General features: G+C 36.3%; 1 protein-coding gene and 1 non-coding gene across 13 annotated transcripts in view; both read right to left on the bottom strand.

Annotated features, from left to right (window-relative positions):
• osp (outspread) overlaps window positions 1-22,505 on the bottom strand; it is a 418,306-nt gene that overhangs the window by 336,294 nt on the left and 59,507 nt on the right. The gene's annotated exons all lie outside the window — the stretch shown is intronic.
• On the bottom strand, window positions 17,959-18,030 carry TRNAA-CGC (transfer RNA alanine (anticodon CGC)). Its single transcript has one exon. It is a non-coding gene; the product is annotated as a tRNA-Ala (tRNA).

Here is a 22,505-nt window from a genome sequence, read left to right as displayed (position 1 = left end):
TTGGCCCCATACAATAGGTGCGACTACACACAAAGTGCAAGGTAACTAGCAGTTTCAACAGGGTTAGACCATAGCGATGCTACTGTTAGAGGCGTACGTTCCACCTTAATATTGTAAAGATGGTTGGTGTCATGTTGGGTCGCATCGCATGCAGGACATACTTTACGTATGTCGGGGCTAAATCCGGACAAGTAAGAGTTTAACCTGCTGCAGTATTCCGAACGATAATGGCCACTCGTTAGTCGTGTCTCCCTTGGTAGTATGCTTCCTTTTGCTGCAAGGTCGCAACTTAGCAAAGGTGTTTACTGACTTTGTGTGGACTAGGCTTAGGACCACCTTATGCTTATCTGAATAAAACAGCCACGTAGGCAGTAACGGAACTCATCAATACACTTACGGAGATATTTCCTTATCCCTTTTGGAGGCGTATTTGTGTGGTGGGGTTTCCAGGTTTGAGACAATTTAGCAAAAACTGTCTGTTTGGCACTGTCTGTAGAGCATCTTTTATGTTAAGCTCTTCTGCTTCACTGTGTGCACAGATGATATTCAGGGGTCATTCCGCCATCGACGTAAATGTCCACTACTTGCGTCATCTGTTTCTTCCACGTCGAAAAAGGGTGGCCGTGGATTTGGTCGATGATAGTATCAGATCATGATAGTATCAAGAAACCGGAGAGACAGAAGAGATAGCCATTTATTTTAAAAAATAATTTAATTTATTGAAGTGCCAAGTCCGGTTACCATTATCGTTCAGTCGTCGGCATAGGAAATGATAATATCTCCCTCTATGGAGAAGGCAACTTTGAGATGTAGAAATTAAACAGAAGTGGGGAACCACCTGTTTAATTTTCCTGGGTTTTGAGGTTTTGTTCCTAAATTGAACCGGTGCTTGCCAACAATCAGGGGGGAGCGGTGAACCTTCTATGTCTTGGAGTAGTATGCAGTGGTTGACTATGTGAAAAGCTATTGATAGGTCATGTGCCAACAATACCCTCCTATTTTGGAGTTTTTGCTGGTTTCGTCCTTTATTTATCTGTTTGTTTATGGGACTTCGCGTGGGGGCAGTGCATAGCAGTAAAATTAGGGAGCAAGACGGTCTGCAACGTCTGCGCTACTGGCAAGACGAATGATATAGTCGATATGACTCACCTTTGTTAGCTAGTTTTAGTGGTGGAGTTATCCTTGCCATTGCTAGGGATTGACGAAACACTTCCACCACAAGTTGAAAACGTGCCTCAAGTAACTTACTCCCTCATCGCCAACGGCGATGGATATCTCATCATTTGTCTTAATTCACCGTAACTTAATTTGACCATAATTTACCACCCGCTGTTAGGCTACAGTTCCTAAGATGCTCTTTCCATTTAGCACGTTTATGTACCTTACCAATCGCATAATATGCAAGTTGATATTCTTAATGTGATGGTCTCTAGGCTCGAGCTGTCTCGCTAGGTCACGTTCTCTTGCTAGGTTTGTACCTTCGGCCGGGAAATATGGTATGACTTCTAATATTCTACCAGCCGAAATTAAGCGTGACGAAACTGTAGCGTACAAAATCGCTTAGGCGGTTAAGCGTCAATCATGATGATTGTGAACAAAGTACTAGTCAGTCTCAACACAAGTTACCCTAGCCTGTAAACTATTATACATTTTTGTTCAACTGTTATAATAAAAACATATTCTCGATTGGCAATGGTTTTTATTCTGGGTGAACAAAATCAGATCTAGGCTCAGGGGACAAAAAATGTTTTTTTCATATTTTTTCACAATTGTTTTTAGAAACCGCTAAACTTCAAAATAATATTTTTAGAATTAGAATTTTTAGAATTTTAGAATTTTTTCGAAATTTACAAAACTTCTTTACAACTTCATCAACTCCTCAAAATTAAAGGGCTAGTTTGAACAAGAATAAACACGTTTTAACTCTGAAATTGATTGACATGTCAGAATCTGACCGAAGTCAGGCGAAGAGACAATGGCTAAATTTTTGATCGACAATTACCTTAAGTTGCTTTTCTGTTTTAAAAATGTGATTAATTTTTGCTTACCTGAAAAGAAAACAAAGAAAAATTTTAAATATGCCTTATATACATAGTATGTCAGTATTCTTTACAGTACATAAAAGTATCTAACTACCTACATATTTTATATATTATTTCTAATTGTTTTTTTTTTTTGTGAAGGGCCCCTTTTTCGCTCTTATTTGGAATCCAAATCTATAAATAAAGTTTTGGTTGTAAAGATGGAGATTCGTGCTGTTAGTGAGCTTTGGGCATTATTACTTGCAGGGCTTTTGTTTAGCTATATTTTATTAAAATTATTTGTTAAAAATAAACGATTGTGGGCCCACAAAGAAATCTATTTGTACTATGGCACTATTGTGAATATTTGCACTGCATTACCGGCATTTGCTAGCATACGCCAGATGGCAGCGCAATCGCATGTAAGTTTATATATGTTTGATTGATAGAACAGCTGATTTCGGCTCGTATAAATAAAAGATATTTTTATGCAGAACGCAAATTCAATAAAATTCACAAAAATTAGGAAAAGGAAAGTATATTACCCTGAAAGAACTTTTCTATTTATTTTGAAAACGTTATTCTATTGACATACATCTTTTCTGCTACAAAATCAATCGAATGATATAATATAACTACACAAAATCATACTAAATCTATCAACACTAAACTGACTAAATTAACCCAATAAGAACATTTGTTGTGTAGGTGTGATGATTTCCTCATCATAGGCCCCCATATTACGGTTTTCACTATAAAAATATCAACAATATTTTTAGTTGTCTTGTTGCAATTGTAACGCTATTCTTTTACGGTTGACAATATCTTACATACATATGTAACTTTGTTTTTTCTTTCTTATATTGCATTAGATGGTGTGTGAATATATATATTAGGGTGGGTCGATTGGTATGGACGAAAGTTAACCGATATCGCGCCATAGATTTTTCGATAGGATTTGGGCTCAGGAAAAAAAGTTCCACTACGCATATCCAAAAAAATAATTTGCGAGCCTGCGAAATTTCATGTTTTTGACTTTTTTTCGACTTTGATTTTTACGGTTTTTCATGACCTACTAAAAAAATTTTCATATGTATATATATTTTATTTTTTTTTTAACTGTACAATCAAAGGAAAATGTTTTTAGTAGGTCATGAAAAAAACCTTAAAAATCAAAGTCGAAATAAAAGTAAAAAAAAAAATTAAATTTCGCATGCTCGAAAATTATTTTTTTGGGTATGCGTAGTGGAACTTTTTTTTCCTGAGCCCAAATCTTATCAAAAATCGATGGCGCGATATCGGTTAATAAATCGACCCAGTCTAATATACATACACATTTTGTTTGTGCTTTTTCACCTACTTTTTGTATTTTGGTACAACATCGCTCAACCAAATCATTAACTGATCGTGTCTTATAGATTGTTGTTGCAACAACATGTGTACAGCACTCAAACTTAAGTTTGAATTTGTTCGATATTCTGTAACTGTCGTCATTTTGAAAGCTTTTGTATTTTATTTTTATACATGTGTAAAAGATTGTAAGTACTGCATACCCGACACAAAATTTGTTTCACAGGAGGCATTTTATTTTTTTAGCTGGTTGCAAACTATAATATACGTAACACATGAAAATTATGGTATTGCACGACAAGAGATCACATATTTTTAAGGAGCTTAGTTGACTTTAGAATTCCTTATAAAACTACAATTTTTTGATTGTACTGATGACTTCTTTGACTACTGATGAAAGAGGTATGTTTACATTATCTTTGAGGGAAGACCTTATATAGCGAACAAATTTTGATGTATTAACGTCTTTGCTAACGGTATGGGACAATCCTGAATGTAAGCGTAAGGTGTAAAGTGTAAGCATAGTCTTAGTAAGTGGTATGCTATATGGGAGATATAGATATGTAGAATTTAAATGCTGGCGTAGTGTGTGTTATGGGTATGTCGTATGGGGAATAGAGAATATAAGCTCAAGTGTAGTAACCACAGTGTGGCGTAATTTGGGAACAATAGTAGAGTTTATATGAGCGAAATCAGACAGAAATCAAAACAAGGCAAGGAAAAGAAAAGAAATGAAAGGAAAGTAAAGGAAAGCAATGGAAAAGAAAGGAAGGGCAAGAAAAGGAAAAGAAAGCAATGGAAAGGAAAGGACAAGAAAAGAAAGCAATGAAAAGGAAAGGAAATCAAAGTAGAGCAAAATAAACAAAGGACGTCGTGTTATCAGTGTTATCAATTTGTTATCGAAGTGTTAACGGTTTGTTACCCATGCGTTTTGGGTGAGTTACCGAATACCAGTGAGTTACGGGTTTGTTATCCATGGGATATTAGCGTGTTATACATTTTTTATCAATTAGTAATCGGTTTGTTATTGGTGTATTATCGACAAGGTCTAGAGAGTTATCGATTTGCACCGACAGGCTGCAAACTATGGTTCTAAAACAAAACTGATCATTTTTCTTATCGATGATTTATCGATTTTTTATTGATTTATTATCGAAACCGTTCATTTATCAAAATGTTATCAATATGTTTTCGAATAGTTATCAATTTACTAAAGAAGGGAGCATCAATTTGGTATTGGCGTATTTTATATTTTTTATCAAAAAATTATCTAATTATTATTGAAAAGTTATCGACTTGTTATTAAAATTTACCGATTTGTTATCGGAAAGTTACCGATTATCTATCGAATGGTTACCAAAAATGTATCGGTATGTTCGCGGAAAGCTATCAGTTTGTTTGAAAAAACTTATTTGTTATCGATATATTATCGAATTAGTTTCTTAATGCTATCGGTTTCTTACCGAAAATCTATCGATCTGTTATCAAACAGTTATTGATTTTTCATCGAAAACTTTTCGCTTTGTTATTTGAGTTTTTCCAATATGATTTCGTTGAGTTATCGCTTTGTTACCGATAACTCATCGTTATGAAACTGATACCGATTAAACTTCAACCAGCCGACAACAACCCGATAGCTCGACTACAATTCTTCGATAAAAAGCCGATATTAACATTATAAGTTGTTGGTATCGGTGTTAAATATAATTTTTCCACATCAACCCTTACAAGTATTAACATTATAAGTTGTTGGTATGGTTGTTAAATATAATTTTTCCACATCAACCCTTACAAGTACTTGGTACTCACTCCTTTTTTAAAATTTGCTCGTTCACAAATTTTTTTATGGTTGTACCTAAATTGTGTCAAGATTGCCTTACGAAGAATTTTTTGGGGTCACTTGTGCATACATTGTTTCGATTTCGAAATCAATCGATAAGCATATAAATGATTAGAATTTAAAACGAATAAGGAAGGCCAAGTTTGGGTGAAATCGTATATTATATACAGTTATGGTCTACTGGTTTATCCTACAAGGTTATTTTAATTCTTCTAACGGAAGAATAAACTCAAAAAGTGCGATAACAAATGGCTTGTAAATAACTTTATTGAATTCACATAATAGTGCCTACGGATATGAGGAAATAATATTGTCATTTGTGTGATGCGCCCACTTTCTGCATCAGCGGAGGTTGCGGATAAAAATGTTGATTTCCATTTCGCGTAACTCCTGTATCGATTAATTCATATTGTTCATGTGAAAGTGTAAGTGAAAATTGGGTATATTGGAAAGAGGCGTGCGGCACCGACCATACATTTTCAAATTTCCATATTTATTTATTTATTAATTTATTTATTAGTCTACAATTTAAAAATTTATACAGACTAAAATGTTCGATTTACTTAAATTATGTAGTATATGTAATATAAATAACATATTTATTCTACAAATTTATAAGGATAGATTTTTGTGCATCAATTCTTAAACGTATGCCCAAGCAGGCATCCGTCGTGAGGATCTCTGAAGGACGAGAATTGCTCAGAAAGGAGCTGTGTGCCCATTAGGGAGCCGACATGAAGCGCTCATACAGGAGCCAACGCGAAATGCTCATGAGGGAGCTGTTTGCCCAGTAGGGGGGTTTTTGTAATGTATTTATTAGGCGTATGATCTTATCACACTTAATTGTGTTGATTTGCCTGTGCTTGCATTAGATAAGCATTTTCTAATTTAGGTTAAATAGTATACTTTTCTTTATTAAGAAAGGCGAGTCTGTAATATCGAAATTTATGTAGTGCTTGTTGAAATCCAAACACAAACAACGAAAAGCTTCGTGCATTTCAAAATTAGATCTGCATGTACTCAGGAAGAGTGGTTGACAATGTCTTGATGGCCTCATAGGGACATTAATCTTTATCTCACTAAGTAAAAATGGGCTATGTATGTAAATATTCGTTACTTAGGAATCTACATTAATGGTATTCGTTGGGTATCTATCTATCTATCTTCTATAAATCTTATAAAATAAAGTCGCTAAATGCCATGAATGCACATAACTTCACACAGAATGCTCCGATTTTAAAACGGTTTTTTGCATTTGAAAGCTTAGCTAGGTGAGATGGTACAGTTAATATCATTTGAAGATATATATTATAGGGGCGTGGCAAATTGCCAAAATGTAGTAAAAAATCATAAAATTTTTGTTTACACAGCTATAACTCATAAACGTATGGATGGATTTAAAAAATTCTGCTTTTCAGTAAAACTTTGAAATATTTACCTTCGATCCGCATCAAAAAAAAAAATACTTGACTCCTTTCTTATATCAGCCAAATTGTTTAAACAAAAGTAACATTTTTAACTAAAAATTCGTGTGTGCGAATGTTTGGTGTCAACTGTTCGCGCTAATTGCTTTTGAGTTAGGTATGATGCGACACATACGTACATATGTACATAGCATTCGCTGCGTTATTTAAATTCGGGCGTAGGTTTATAGGCATGTACGAATGTACATATGTATGTATTTTCATATCATATCAGCTTGAAATAGTTATGTACATACATATTTATGCAACATAAATGGTTAATTGTTAATGCAACATACATAAATGTTTAAGAATGCATACATCTATTGAAAAACAATCTTTCGTTAAAAATATTAAATATTTCCTTAAAATTCTTCAAAAAAGTTTTATTTTTTAGTATTTTTGCATGTATCACTATCACTAAATATTATAAAACAAAGTCGCTTTTTCTGTCCCAAGTCCCTTTGAATGCTCAAACCTTTAAAACTGCGCAACGGATTTTCATGCGTTTTTTTGTAATAGATAGAGTGATTGAAGTTTGTAGATTATATAATAACATCCATTAAATAGTGGAGAAATACTGTTATTTTTGAAGTTTCTAATGTGATGAATATACATATGTACATATATAAGAGAAAGTGGTGTTAGTTACACTATTTATAACTCAAGAACGGATGAACAGATTTCGCTGAAAATTGGTGGAGGGGTAGTTTAGAACCAGGAGACAGACATAGGATACTTTTTATCCCGTTCTGGATAGGGTCTTGAGATGACAACGTGGACCTGGGTAATCCTGGGATATGTTTGTAAAATGTGGGCATCAAATGGAAGCTGTTTAGGGGTACTTTGATACGGGGTATTTTTCGTACCCGTGGGTGACTACGGTCTCGATATATAGGCCAAAATGTGGACCCGGGTACCCCTAGAATGTGTTTATAGAATATGGATAACAAATGAAAGCTGTTGATGAGTGCTTTAGTACAGGGTAGTATTTATATCTGTTTGTCACTAGAGTCTTGAGATAGAGGCCAAAAAGTGGACCAGGGTAACACTAGGATGTGTTTTTACATTATGGGTATCAAATTGAGGCTGTTGATGAGTGCTTTAGTGCAGGGTAGTTTTCATACCTATAGGTGACTAGGGTCTCGAGATATAGGCCAAAACGTGGACCAGGGTAACACTAGGATGTGTTTTTACATTATGGGTATGAAACTGAAGCTGTTGATGTGTGCTTTAGTACAGAGTAATTTATACCGCTGGGTGACTTGGGTCTCGAGATATAGGCCAAAACGTGGACCCGGACACCCGTAGAATGTGTGTGTAATATGGATATCAAATGAAAGCTGTTGCTCAGAGCTTTAAAGTAATTTTCATTGTGATATTCGATTTAGTCGCATCAACCTGGCAAAACTGATAAATATGCATGCGAAGCCCAGAAAAAGCATGAATTGATAATACCCACATACCTATTTCAAAAATTCTACTTTTCAGTAAAACTTTGAAATATTTACCTTCGATCTGCATCAAAAAAAATACTTAATTCCTTTCTTATATCAGCCAAATTGTTTAAACAAAAGTAACATTTTTATCAAAAAATGCGTATGTGTGTTTGTTCGCTGTGAACTGTGCGCGCTAATTGCTTTTGAGTGAGGATGATGCGACACATACATACGTACATATACAGCATTCGCTGCGTTATTTAACTTCGGTAGTAAGTTTATAGGTATGTATGGATGTACATCACTACATAGTATAAAACAAAGTCGCTTTTTCTGTCCCATGTCCCTTTGAATGCTTAAACCTTTAAAACTACGCAACGGATTTTCATGCGCTTTTTTTTTAATAGATAGAGTGATTGAAGTTTGTAGATTGTATAATAACATCCATTAAATAGTGGAGAAATACTGTTATTTTTGAAGTTTCAAATGTGATGTATTTATGTATTTATAACTCAACAACGGATGAACAGATTTGGCTGAAAATTGGTGGAGGGGTAGCCTAGAACCAGGTGACAGACATAGGATACTTTTTATCACGTTCTGGATAGGGTCTTGAGATCACAACGTGGACCTGGGTAATCCTGGGATATATTTGTAAAATGTGGGCATCAAATGGAAGCTGTTTATGGTTACTTTGATACGGGGTATTTTTCGTACCCGTGGGTGACTAGGGTCTCGAGATATAGGCCAAAATGTGGACCCGGGTACCCATAGAATGTGTTTATAGAATATGGATAACAAATGAAAGCTGTTGATGAGTGCTTTAGTACAGGTTAATTTTCATATCTGTTTGTGACTAGGGTCTTGAGATATAGGCCAAAACGTGAACCAGGGTAACACTAGGATGTGTTTTTACATTATGGGTATCAAATTGAAGCTGCTGATGTGTGCTTTAGTACAGAGTAATTTATACCGCTGGGTGACTAGGGTCTCGATATATAGGCCAAAACGTGGACCAGGGGGTCAATTCCGTAAATGTGAAAAACTGAAAAATGTACACTCATTGAAAACTCATTTGCACACACAATTTACACTTTACATTTTCATGCGATGTGTACATTGTTTTGCTGAATGAGCGCTGAATGTAAAAGTCTTATGTCAGTGAGAAAATATTCATCAAACGCCATGAAAACAAAAAAGTCATTCTGCAACAGTGCGTATGAGTTTTGAATGTCAGAATAGTGTACAATGGCTGCTAAGAAAACTCACGAAGTTTTTATCAGTGAGTTTTTTCGTTCACAGTTTTGCTTTAGAGAATCAGAATTTCAAAGTTTGCACAATCTCTTGTGTACATTTTAAAACTCACAGTTAGCGAATAGGGCCCCAGGGTAACACTAGGCCGTGTTTTTACATTATGAGTATCAAATTGAAGCTGTTGATGTGTGCTTTAGTACAGAGTAATTTATACCGCTGGGTTACTAGGGCCTCGAGATATAGGCCAAAACGTGGACCCGGATGTGTGTGTAATATGGATATCAAATGAAAGCTGTTGCTCAGAGCTTTAAAGTAATTTTCATTGTGATATTCGATTTAGTCGCATCAACCTGGCAAAACTGATAAATATGCATGCGAAGCCGAAAAAAAGCATGAATTGATAATACCCACATACCTATTTACATACGTCCTATTCGATTTGTCTGAAATTTGGTATATAAATTTGCCTATATTAGTATTTACGATCCTTTTTTCGGGGAAGTAGACCAGAGACGGGCTGGGAATGCGATTAGGACTAGGATTGGGACTAAGACTCGGAGTGGGACTGGAACTCGGAATGGGACTGGAACAAAAAACATACCACCCTGGGGGACTGGCAATAAGGGATGAAGAAGAATTAGAAAAACTTGAGAGAAGAGAAAAGGGGGAAGGAGAAGGAGACTGAGAAAGGGATAGAGTGAGTCAAAGATAGAGATAGATGAAGCGAAAAAGACGGAGGGAGGAGTGAATGAAATGATTAAGAAGAAGTGAAGAGGGGAGGGCAGAGTTAGAGAGAAAAAGCTTATTAAAATGTATGCAGGTAGACCAAATTTAGGGCAGAACAACGTCTGACGGGTCTGCTGGTTACTAATATGAGAAGTCTGGCACTACGAAGTGTGTACTCATAGAATTTAACATATCATCATATATATAAGCTGTGTCTTTTTTTTACATTTATATGCATATGCACCTAAACTTTATATGGACTGCCAAGTGTATAACTTTATCTACACTTATGAAGTGGTTGCGCATTAAATTTCCACTGCTAAACTTCAGTATGCATTATACTCAGTTGCAACTGAAATGTGTCTCTCCATTTTATCTCTACAGTTTCCTCCACTTCTATAATCGAAAAGTGTGTGTGTCCACAATTCATCGCAACCGATTCGGCTATAGGTTATACACTATGACCAACAGAGGTTAGTGCCTCCGCTATTAAGCACAACTCGTTTTGTAGCGAGTTATTTAACCACTGCCGCGAATGTTCAATAATTGCCGCTAGATGGGTCTCCTAAACATTATCTAAGTGATGATAAGTGTTTTTTTACCCGCAAATGTAGATGTATATACATGTAAAAGAAAAACACGGCTATTAATATGACACTTCCTTTTCATTCTGGTTTAGCCCATTCGCATGTTTTATTCTATTTTAATGAGTTATTCGCCGATTTCAAGAAAACCGCATCACCAGATTGTAAATTTTGTATAAAGGGCTGAGATAGCCAAAACGAATAACACAGCTACGCCTGTGACGTGATAGTTGGATTAGAGCTACACAACATATGTTTACACATTGTTGTACAGAAGAATACAATTTATGGGAAAGAGGTTGTGACCAATGTCAAGTAAAGAGAAAGTATGCCCAATGTCTAGAGCTTTCGACTACGGGCGATACTAGCTTTGTATAAAAATACCAACCTCAGATTGAGTGTTAGTTTTCGTCATCCATAAATTGAAATAGCTAGCTTCTGTCAGACGCTTAAATTCCAGTGCTAGTTTTCGTATGGCACGTCGATATATCGTTATATATTTCGTCCATTCCTGAAGGTAGCATTCGCATCTGATTTCGTTTAAGATAAGTAGATTTTTGTTAGATTTATGGCCTACTTGTAGACCGGAAATTTGTTTTCATACTTCAGAGTTCATTTAAAAAATGTCCAAAAATGTTTGAGTTTATCCCCTCACATATTTTTGACTCTGTGTTAAAAAAAAACTTGCTGATCTGATAGTGAGCATTAGAGCTTAAATAGAAAAGCAGAAACCCAGCCACCTACATTTTCAAAACTGAATAAATGTTTGCACTGCTCCCATAGTTTTTCAAATGGAGTTTTGTTTTATTTTGGACTTACCTTTTTAACAAAACGAAAAACCAGCATCGAAATCTTTAAAAATGGTTTTTTTTATTACAAAAAAGATTTTCGAATTAGGGTTGGCAGAGGTTGACTACACTCCGAGTGTATTTCTGCTATGGAAAGCTTCTCAGCAAAAATTGCCGTTCGGAGTCAGCATAAAACATATAAGTCACGGCCCACAAAATTGTAGAAAATATTCAAAAGCTAAGCCTAATGTCCTCGGAAGTATATCGGATTTTGTATTTCTTTCATTTTTGTACGATAGTCGTCGTGGTGATCAAGCCCATTGGCCCATTTTTTCCTAATACGTCACAACAAACAATAAAGATAAACTTTGTACTAAGTTAAGAGATGATAGCTTTATGGGCTTTTCGTCAATGGCTGTTCAAGTTTGCCTTTAGAAAGGCTATTAGCTCTGTCAGTATGTAAGCAAATTCCACCTTAACACCTGAGTGGTTTATTGTTGCATTTAAAAATGTTTACGTCTTGTGTATGGGATTATAGGTTGTCTTCCAATCAAAACTTAAAAACAGAAAATTTTTTCGCATACTTATCTTTCAATATGCATTAACGGCTGTACTTAAGCGACAATTTTTCTCCGATAAACAAAGCATTTGACCGAAATCGTATAATTTTTATCTAAGAATAAAAGCCCGTCTTCTGTAAATTTTATATTTTTGCGTTAATGCTTTGTGGTGTTTATGATTCAATACGTTCTCGTTTTATCTCGTCAGATGTGAAAGGTTAGAGATTGATTTATAACAATTTATTTAAATTTGCACTTTACATACATAGATTTCACTGTTTCCATTTAATATAATTTTTACCATTAACATGCGAAAATCCTCCATACATTAGGGTGCCCTTATTTCTTTCTTATCCAATGTTTTACTGTGAAGCACCATTGTTGCATTTACGTATGAGTGTTTTTTTTAAGGTTTGGAAATAACAAATTCACCCAGTCTAATGTTAATCGTACCAATCAAATACATATATGAGAATATGCCAAAGTATCATTTAATTATTGTCAATTATATTTCATGTTTATTCGCTGAAGGTAGACAATTTTATGTATTTGATTTAAATGTACATTTACATACATTAAGTGCACATGTATGAGTATGAAAATTTGCTTGCATGCTAATAATAAATGCTATTAGGGATCAATCGAAATATGAATTTCATACATTGCGAATGTGAATGTTAGAGTTCGAGCAGCACAACACGGGCTCCATCTTGATATATTTATCTTAACAGTCGTTGGGGAAATTACCTTCTACAAAGCGGCAACAAAAACGTAATATACGAGCCTGACCCATTCGCATCTTGCGCAACCAATATAAAAGTCTCTTATCAAATATCAACAGAAATCAGTTGTTTTATTAACTTACAGCTTGCGCTGCCATCCAGCGTATAATAGCAACAGCCGTCAATCAATTAAAACTTACAGCTTTCGCTGCCATCTAGCGTACAGTGTGCTCACAATCGTTTATTTTTAACAAATTAGTTTAATAAAATATTGCTAAGCAAAAGCACTACTACCAAAATTGCCCAAAGCTCGCTAATAGCCCGAATCTCCATCTTTACAACCAAAACTTTATTTATCGATTTGGATTCCAAATAAGATCGAAAGGGCCCCTTTTTCATAAAAACAACAATTCCTCTTATTTGCAACCCTCTGCTAAGTTCGAATCACTAAACTGTTGAATAAATAACTCCAATATTTAATAATGCAAAATGGCCTTTATTAAAGTATTTCACAATAACACTCAAACTTTGCAACGAATAGGTTGCTTAATAACCAAACTGATTGATGGCTCAAATGAAACTCTCCCTTCGTCTCTACTGTCGCGCCTTTTATACTTTTTGATTTCTCATTGCGTACTTCCAGGCTTTTCCATTCCAGAACTTACTAGTTAGTTTCAGCTACAAAATCGCCAGCCACAACTACGTTTATAACTTCTCATTTGAGTAATACTTGCACAAACTATTGCCCTCTCTTGTGACAACTCAGATAAGATATATGCATGTGTTTGTTAATTGGTTCTCCGCTGCTCGTATACGTACATATGTGTAGACGCAATTATTGATTCGTGTATGTAGATACATAATGATTGAATTATTGATGTGAATTCACGTCACTGCTTAGCATCGGCCTGGAGATGGCAGCACCCCTTAGATTTGCTAATATTCGTAACACTATATATAGTTGTGGCGAATATTAATAAATTCGACACAGAACTATATCGGTAGTAAATAAATGCTAAGCAACAACACCAGCAATGAAATCAGGTGAGACAACAAATAGCTACGCACACATATACATAGCAGCTAAGAGCGTAGACGACATGTACACAGCAACAAAGAGTGCGGACCATATTACTTATACAATGAAGAGAACAGCGAATATGGCCGCAGCGGGTTAGGGGGCTTAGAATATACCTGAGGTAGGTATGCCTGTCGTAAGAGGCGACTAAAATACCAAATGGGTTGTGTAGCGCAACCCTTTCAAGGCGTTGCCAGCGCAATATATAGCTTCTCCAACCCAATTGTCAACCTCACCTGCCGTGGCGAATCCTGTTTCATTAACAGCCGAGGCTCTGGCGACCCGCAACTCCTGATGGATCTAGAGCGTGGGAGGGCGGTATGGCCTAGAAGGTTGCATGTGCCAAATCGTTCCCGAGATGGTCGGTCTAGTACCTATATGGTGCTTGTTACCGGGACGTACCGGATCTGCATCCGGCAAAGGACCATCAACATCGATAACACTCCGCAAGACCTTCGGGGAGTGTCCTTATCGCTACAAGAATAACAACAAAAACATCGAATATGAGTTGCAGCTGACGTGAGAAGTAAATAAGCAACTGAATTAGATATTGTTCGCGAAAAGCCTAGGCAACTGCAAGTCAAGTACGCGTATACTCTCAATTAGCGCCACGCAAATTAGAATGGGAGCTCGACGTTAATCCCCTCGGGGATAAGTTGCGCCGAGTAATTTTTTTTAATACTTGAGAAGCAATGAATTGTGAATTGCGAATGCGAACTTCAAAATGAATCGTAATGCGGATATTCGCAACACTCCTATTGACTTTACACAGATATACAGCACTTATCGAGTCACTTTTCGGTATGTACATGCGATGTGAGTATATGTCAATCATTATTTAACAAGCCAACGCTAAATTGGTTTACAGTCAATGAATATGTTTTATGTGTATTCTGGCGAACCTTCTATTTTATTTTTCTTTGTTTTTTGCTTGCTATAATCAACTATTTGTCGCAGAATATTTATTTATTTGCTGTTTGCGCGCTTAATTTAATTAGTTGGTTGCGGTTGAACAATACTACGACATCGAGGCAGGTATGTATTTATTTAGCTATACATTCCTCATCTCCAGCCCGCCATATTTACTGATGTCCCTCTTGGAACCATTGAAATCACCTAAATTCACAGTCCCAGTCATTGTCGCAAACTGTCATTGTTTTCTCACTCTCATCTTCATCAAAAAATCATTGACTCATAAATTTGTCGTTTTGACACAAAGTTATACATGTTCTTTTTTTTTTGAATTTTTTCTACTTTGTTGTGTATTCGGTCAGTCATTGTGCAAATTTGGTTATTTTGTATGACATTTTCTTTGAAATTTTAACAATATTCAAATTAACTGGCAGTCTTGCTTATATCAATTGTATGACGTTTGATTCCGTGAGGGTCTAAATTTCGTTATAATAAATATTTTTCGTCAACTTGTGTGGTCAACGGAGGTTGCGTCCTATTGAGTATTATCGGATAACTATATTGTATTTGGATGAATAATATTGCTAGAAAATGTTGTTAAAACGGGGATGAGTGGCTGCTAAACTAGATAGTATTAAATATTCTTCTTGGTAAATAGGTTTTTGTTAAAGAGGAGATAATTCGAACACTAAAACTAAACCGCTTATCATTTTTTAGTTTTTATCTAGCCTAGAGCAATTTTTTTTTTTTTTTGTTTTCGTTTCGAGCACTCAACAAGGCGTGCCTTCGTCGTTTCTTCGTTGGGTTAACTGGCGCCAATTGGTCACAACAAGATAATTCAAATCGTTTTCCGCCTAGTACTTCCAACGGATTGGGAGGAGCCGCTTTCTCATGATTTTTCATTCGCATAGCCCAGTAGACGCTGTGTTTAAATTCGCTGGACTTTTTGATGTACGCGTAAAGCTTGCACAGATCATAATTCTATCTTCTGTGGTACTCGCCGTCGCCAACGTGTAGAGTTCCATAAATATTTCGAAGAAGTTTTCTCTCGAACACTCCCAGTGCCGCCCCATCTGATGTCGATGATTCTGCACCAAATAACAGAGCGGGTACGATAAGTGACTTTTGGAGCACGATTTTCGTTTGTTGAGAGAGGATTTCACTTTTCAATTGCCTAACTAGCACAAAGTAGCATTTATTGGCAAAAGTGATTATGTTAGCGCTAGTTTAGATTAATTAAGAACGATTCAGAAGCAATTAACTAATTTGATGCAAAGTAATTTTTCAACTTTAAAAATTTTACGAGCAATACTAATTCAGTTAAATGGCTTTTATTAGGATTGCAACAAAAAAGGCATATACGAATGCTTAAGAAAAAAGAAATTTGATACTCTTTTCTTTGAAAAAAAAGGTCGACTAAGTGTTAGCACGTAATAAAACTATATAGCTACGTAATCTCTTAAGTAGGAAGTTACAGTAGTAAAAGTAAAAGTCATAAAAAGCGCCAAAAGGGGAAATACCTACTTGCAGTAAGATGAGACTTAATGATGAGCATTGAAAGCAACACTAAATGCCTGAAGTCAGCTGGATGTCAACAATGCGGCAGTTTAAAGGAAAAAAAAACACATATAGTAGACGTAATGAAAAGCCACGAGTATGAGGAAAACAAAAAAAAAAAAGCAGTAACAATGCAATGAAAACAATTACGAAAAAATTCAGTGCAGTTGAAAAATGAGCAACGAGTGCGTAAGAAAAAACATACGAGATACTTGCTAGTAAAAAGTAATGAAAATATTAGTAAATAAAAGCAGTGGGACTAAAAAAAAACTATTATATAATCTGTAGATATCTACATAACATGCATTCAACAATTGCGCATACAAACAAAAAAAATAACACAAAACTAACTTGCAATCATACACCAGCCAGATTCAAGTAAATTGTAGTGGATATGTTGGGGTTGGTATGCGCCCAGCCATGGTTGGGTGTATAAAGTGTTAACACCAACTAACATCACGTCAATGCGATTAAATGAAAACAACAACTATAAACAAAAGACGTTCCTCTATGGGGCGCTCAACACAATGCCCACAATAAAAATTACGTATAATGAGCTGTTTGCTTGCTCCAACTTGCACCCATTTTCAAAAATTTTAGTGTTTTCCAATTTAATGTCATAATTCAATTTAAAAAGTAAAATTCTATTGATACAAAGCTCTTTTTCGCTAAAGATATACATACCCACCTTATTATTTTCATCTATGACCCTTTTAAAAATCGTTTATATAAAAGTGGGCGTGGTCTTTAACCGATCTCGTCCATTTTTTTCTAGAAATATTTCCTGCTATAGGGAAAATAAATGTACCCAATTTTATTACGATCCGTTAATTTTTCTTCGAGTTATGGCTCCCGAAACATAGAAATTGTTTAGTCATAAACGGGGCGGTGGCACGCCCATTTTTTAAAATTTGAAGTTTTTCCTATTTATTGTTATAAATCCCCTTGGGAAATGAAATACCATTGATATGAAGCTCTTTTTTGCAAAGATATAGCTTATTTTATTCGTCGACGACCCTTTTAAAAATCTTTTATATAAAAGTGGGCGTCGTCCTTAACCGATTTCGTTGATTTTTCTTCAAAGCATTCCTTATTGTAAAGGCAACCACTCTGCCGAATTTTGTTACGATAGATTTAACAATTTTTGATTTATGATTAATAATATTTGTAAAATTGATTTTATCACAAGTGGGCGGTGCCACGCACATTTAAAATTTTTTTTTCAAATTTTTATCAAGAGTCTCAATATCAGTCACGCGTCAAATTTCAAATTTGTAGGTGTATTCTTTACTAAATGATCAGGTTTCTTGTGTTTTCCAAAATGTTATATATATATAAAGTGGGCGTGGTTATCATCCGATTTTGCTCATTTTCAATACCAATCTATTCTGGGCCCAGATAAGCTCGTGTACCAAATTTGGTGAAGATATCTCAATATTTACTGAATTTATCGTGTTAATTGACAAACGGGCGGGCGGACGGATGGACGGACGGGCATGACTAAATCAAATTTTTTTTCGACACTGATGATTTTGATATATAGACGTCTATATCTATCTCGATTCCTTTATGCCTGTACAACCAACCGTTATCCAATAAAAGTTAACATACTCTGTTTGCAAAGCACGCTGAGTATAAAAAGTTAAACAAATTCCCAAAGTAACTGGAGGTGCCGGGGTTTGAACCCGGGACTTCTCACATGCGAAGCGAGCGCTCTACCACTGAGCTACACCCCCAGCGGGCGTCGGGATGCCAAATGGCTGTTTTGCCATTTAGCCACCACAGCAGGTACCCTGCAAAAATCGCGAGTACTCCATGCATGCATGTATGGGAGTACTCGCTATGGACCAACCGAGTACTCCAAAATTAACCACAATTCATACAAAAAATATGGTCCGATTAACATTGCGATGTCCTAGGACTGGACCATATACTCCAGCTTCGCATTACATCAGAGTAATCCATGGAGTACCCACAGTCCAATAAACATCGTGTAGTGATTACAATCGTTAAAAACGAGCAATGATCGGCTTACAATGTGTTCGTGTAGAAACATGAGTTGGTCCATTGCTGCATTACAGTGGAGTATAATGGTAAGTACTCCAGTGGACTACATGATCCAACGATTTTTGCAGGGTAAGCAACAAGTGTTGTGGTAAATATCACACAACTCACCATACACTAGAGACAGCGCATACAAAGCAACCGTTGAGCTACGAATGTTTACAACGAAGCATGTAACGGCAATAATTAATGCGGCAGTTACTCACGAACGTACGTACCAAAAACGTGTCAGCTGACACGACCTATCTTATGAGTGTGCAATGTAAACGAAAACTCACCGACGTGCAGCGCCCGTACGTACGTAGCCCGGAACGTAGAAATCAAAACAATTTTGATTTTTTCCGTATGAACGTGTCAGCTGATCGCTCTCTCACTAGACAGAGTTGCCTAGTAAACTTTTGTGCGCTAATTTTTGACGGTTTGCAGTTTTATGCAAAAACACCTATTTAAAGTTTGAAAAATTGTGAAAATAATTCGAAATAATTATGTAAAAGTGCAGATTATATATATGTAATCTATTTATTTTTATTTAATATTAATTCCAGCCTTTTGCAACATCAAAAATTAAATTGGAAAAAGTTGATGTTTCCATAAGCATGCATGCAAAATGGTCAATGGCAACAGTGCTTATCTGTAAACAATGCACACACAAATATGTTATGTACATGTACACAGACGCACACATTGATTCCTACGGGCTTGAGGGTTCGGTCAAACGTGCTTCGTACGACAAACGTCCGTACGTACGGCACACGTCGGTGGGTAATTGCCGCATAAGTAAAATATGTACGTATTTGAGTACATATCTAGATATACATATGTACTAAAAAGCAAATGAGTAAAATTTACTTCGTTTGCTAAATGTGTGCTGCTGCGCAAAGCACAATAGAAGAATAAAGATATATACATATGTATGTAAGTATATACATACATATCGCTCATTTACTTCAATAACTTCAATAGTGTCATAACTCAAAAATCACAATGTTAATATAATGAAGATTTTTCCAGTATCACCCAAAGTAGAAACGTAGAACAGACCAAGTAATAACGACAAAGGTTTATGCTATGTGATAAATGATTTAATTCAAGTAAATATGAGATGAGTATTCATTACAATTTATGAAATATACAAGACGTATCAAAAGAAACGTGTTCACCTTAGCGAGATCTTTTAGAGAGAGAGATAACAAAACGGAATAAGAATTACAGAATCCGCCATATTTTTAATTATGACATACAAGAAACGAAATGTAGTTGCCACATTGTAAGAGACAATTTAATTCCTAAAAGTGAAAACCTCAACACACAATTTTCCAGGAGAGCCATTCAAAGATTTCAACTGCCATATGTTGCGCATATAAAGGCATATTTTCATTTTTATAGCACGCGGTAAATTTTTAACGGATCACAAAGATTGTTTTATACAACATATGTAGATCATGATATTGGGTACGTGTCTATGTTATTAACTCAAAAGTCATGTTTTGTGAGTTATGACACTATTGAAGTAAATGAGCGATATAGTGAAATGAGAACCCCTTGTTCTGTCAACAAATGCCGACACAAAAATAATTAAACAAAATTATGTGACTAGTTCCTTAAGATAGTTGTCCTAGACTAATCCCATTCGGGTACAATTTGTCTATAATTACTTACTTACCTAATTGGCGCTTAAGCGTTTAAACGGTTATGGCGTTCAAGAAGGCGCGCCAGTCACTTCTTCGCTCTGCTAACTGGCGCTAATTGGTTACACCAAGGGAGTTCAAATGGTTTTTTACCTGGTTCTTCCAGCGGAGTGGGGCCGCCCTCTTCCTCTGCTTCCATAGGCGGGTTCCGATAAAAATACTTTCTTAGCCGGAGCGTCATCTTTCATTCGCATAAGTTGGCCTAGCCAGCGTAGCCGCTGCGTTTTAATTCGCTAGACTATCTTAGTCTCTCATACAGCTAATCATTAAATCTTCTACGGTAATCACTATCGTCAACGCGTAGCGGTCATAAATCTTTCGAAGAACTTTTCTCTCGAACACTATCAGAGCCGCTTCATCTGATGTTGTCTAGGTCCATGCTTCTGCACCATATAGCACGACGGGTACGATAAGTGACTTGTAAAGCATGATTTTCGTTTGCGAAGAGATAATTTCACATTTCAATTGCCTACCTAGTCCAAAGTAGCATTTATAGGTAATACTGATTCTTCGCTGCATTTCAGAGCTGATGTTGTTTTAGTGTAAATGCTGTTTCCCAAACGAACGTAGTCTTCTACTATTTCGAAATTTTGGCTGCCAACAGTCGCGCGGCTGCCAAGGCGCATATGCGCTTACTCTTTGCTCGATGGCAGCAGGTACTTCGTTTTGTCCTCATTCACCATCAAACCCATCTTTACCGTTTCTTTTTCCAGTTTGGAGTAAGCAGAACTTACGCCGATGATATCAATGCCATCAGCATACGCCAGTAATTGCTAGCTTTTATAGAAGATTGTTTCAAAGCGGTTGAGCTCGGCAGCTAGTATAAATTTATCCAGCATCAAATTAAAGAATACGTGGAGATTTAAGCCTTAATAGGCTTGTTATGCCGCTTTCATTAGCATCATCACCTTACATTCGTAAAGTTTCCACTAAATACGCCTCTACTGTATCAGTGATCATCAAGCGAATGAGAATGCACAGACAAAATGCAAGAAAGCAGTTTCAAGCATTTCATTCGCGTGACAGTCGCCTAAACGAGTGTGCGCAAACTTCTCAAATTCTTTAAAACAACTTAAACTTAGGTAGAAATAGTTTGCATTTGATAGGGCATCGAAGGCGCGACCTGCGATAAGAGAATTCAGTACCGCAAACACTTTGCGCGAACAGATGAAATTCCCTTATCTTGCACAGGCTAGCCACTTTTAATCAGTAAGTGACCTCGGTCACCCACTACTTTCGGTTTGTCGGAGATTGAGTGTGAAGGAAGCTACTTTCTAACCCCTCTTTCGCCCAGACACAGATGTGACCAGCGCCTCCGTCCCTACTGGGCCAGGCCACAATATAAATAATTCGTAAGCTGCGGCTCGCCGGATATCGATTTCACCAGCGCCTGTGTCTTGAAAATCTATCAACTGATTCGTCCACTGCATATCGCCAATTCGCCAATCCTTTCCACTGATTCATCAGCTGCAACTCGCCGGATGTCGATTTCACCAACCACCAGTTGCTATCCACCCACATCCGCATACCACCGGTTGCTTGGAATCGATTAAGCTATTCGTCAAACAATTTTAAGTGATTTCCTTTTCACACAAGCAAGGAAAGTACAATTGTGCTATGGAATGCAGCCCTCGAATTTAGAGAGAAAAAAGGTACATTCTCATCTCTGTATTGACTAAGTACTACCCCAGCCTTCGACGAAACCCACCATATGCCAACCTACTATACCGAATGTCCGTAATTTACTTTCAGAACCTTTTATCTAACAAATGACACATGTGCTTTATATGTTAAATGTCCGGTGGTTGCAGGGGAGTACGGAACTATTTGAAGATGTTTACGATTCATTTACAAAGGCAATTAGATGTATGATTGAGGTCGTTATCTTGTAGTAAATGAAATTTGTTGCAATTTAGAACCGAGGTTTGCCTGAGAATGTCTGAATATTTCTCTTTGACCATTGTAAGTTAATCAAGCGGAGGTTTTTTATGACGACCAACTCCCAATAGTTCTAAAAACTGACTTGATATTCACAATTTCAACAAAAAAATGCATTTGGAGAGATATGATCTAATCCAATATAAAAATGTGGTATGGAAACCCATTTACTCAAGCTTACGCAATAATATATTTTGAGTAATAGTTTTAAATACCTTAGCAAAGTCAATGTAGCCAAAATCTACCTGATGATTCTTAAATGACGTGGCGCAAAATTGAGAAAAAGAAGCAAGGTTCGTCGCCGTGGATCGCCCACTTATAAAGTCGTGTTAGTACTCATCATTTACACCGGTATAAAAAGAGTAAATTAGTTGCTTCATAGGATATGCGATCAATTCATTCCATATATAAAGCTATCAAAAAAGTAGTAGCTTTATGTTCCTTGGCGAATGGTCCCAGCTGCATCCGAGACTAATCACATTTTTTTACAGGGATGCATACCTATGTACATACAAATATAT

The sequence above is a fragment of the Eurosta solidaginis genome, chromosome 2, assembly GCF_040869045.1.
Source record: "Eurosta solidaginis isolate ZX-2024a chromosome 2, ASM4086904v1, whole genome shotgun sequence".
Taxonomy (NCBI): Eukaryota; Metazoa; Arthropoda; class Insecta; order Diptera; family Tephritidae; genus Eurosta; species Eurosta solidaginis.
This window is presented reverse-complemented; position numbering and strand designations above follow the sequence as displayed.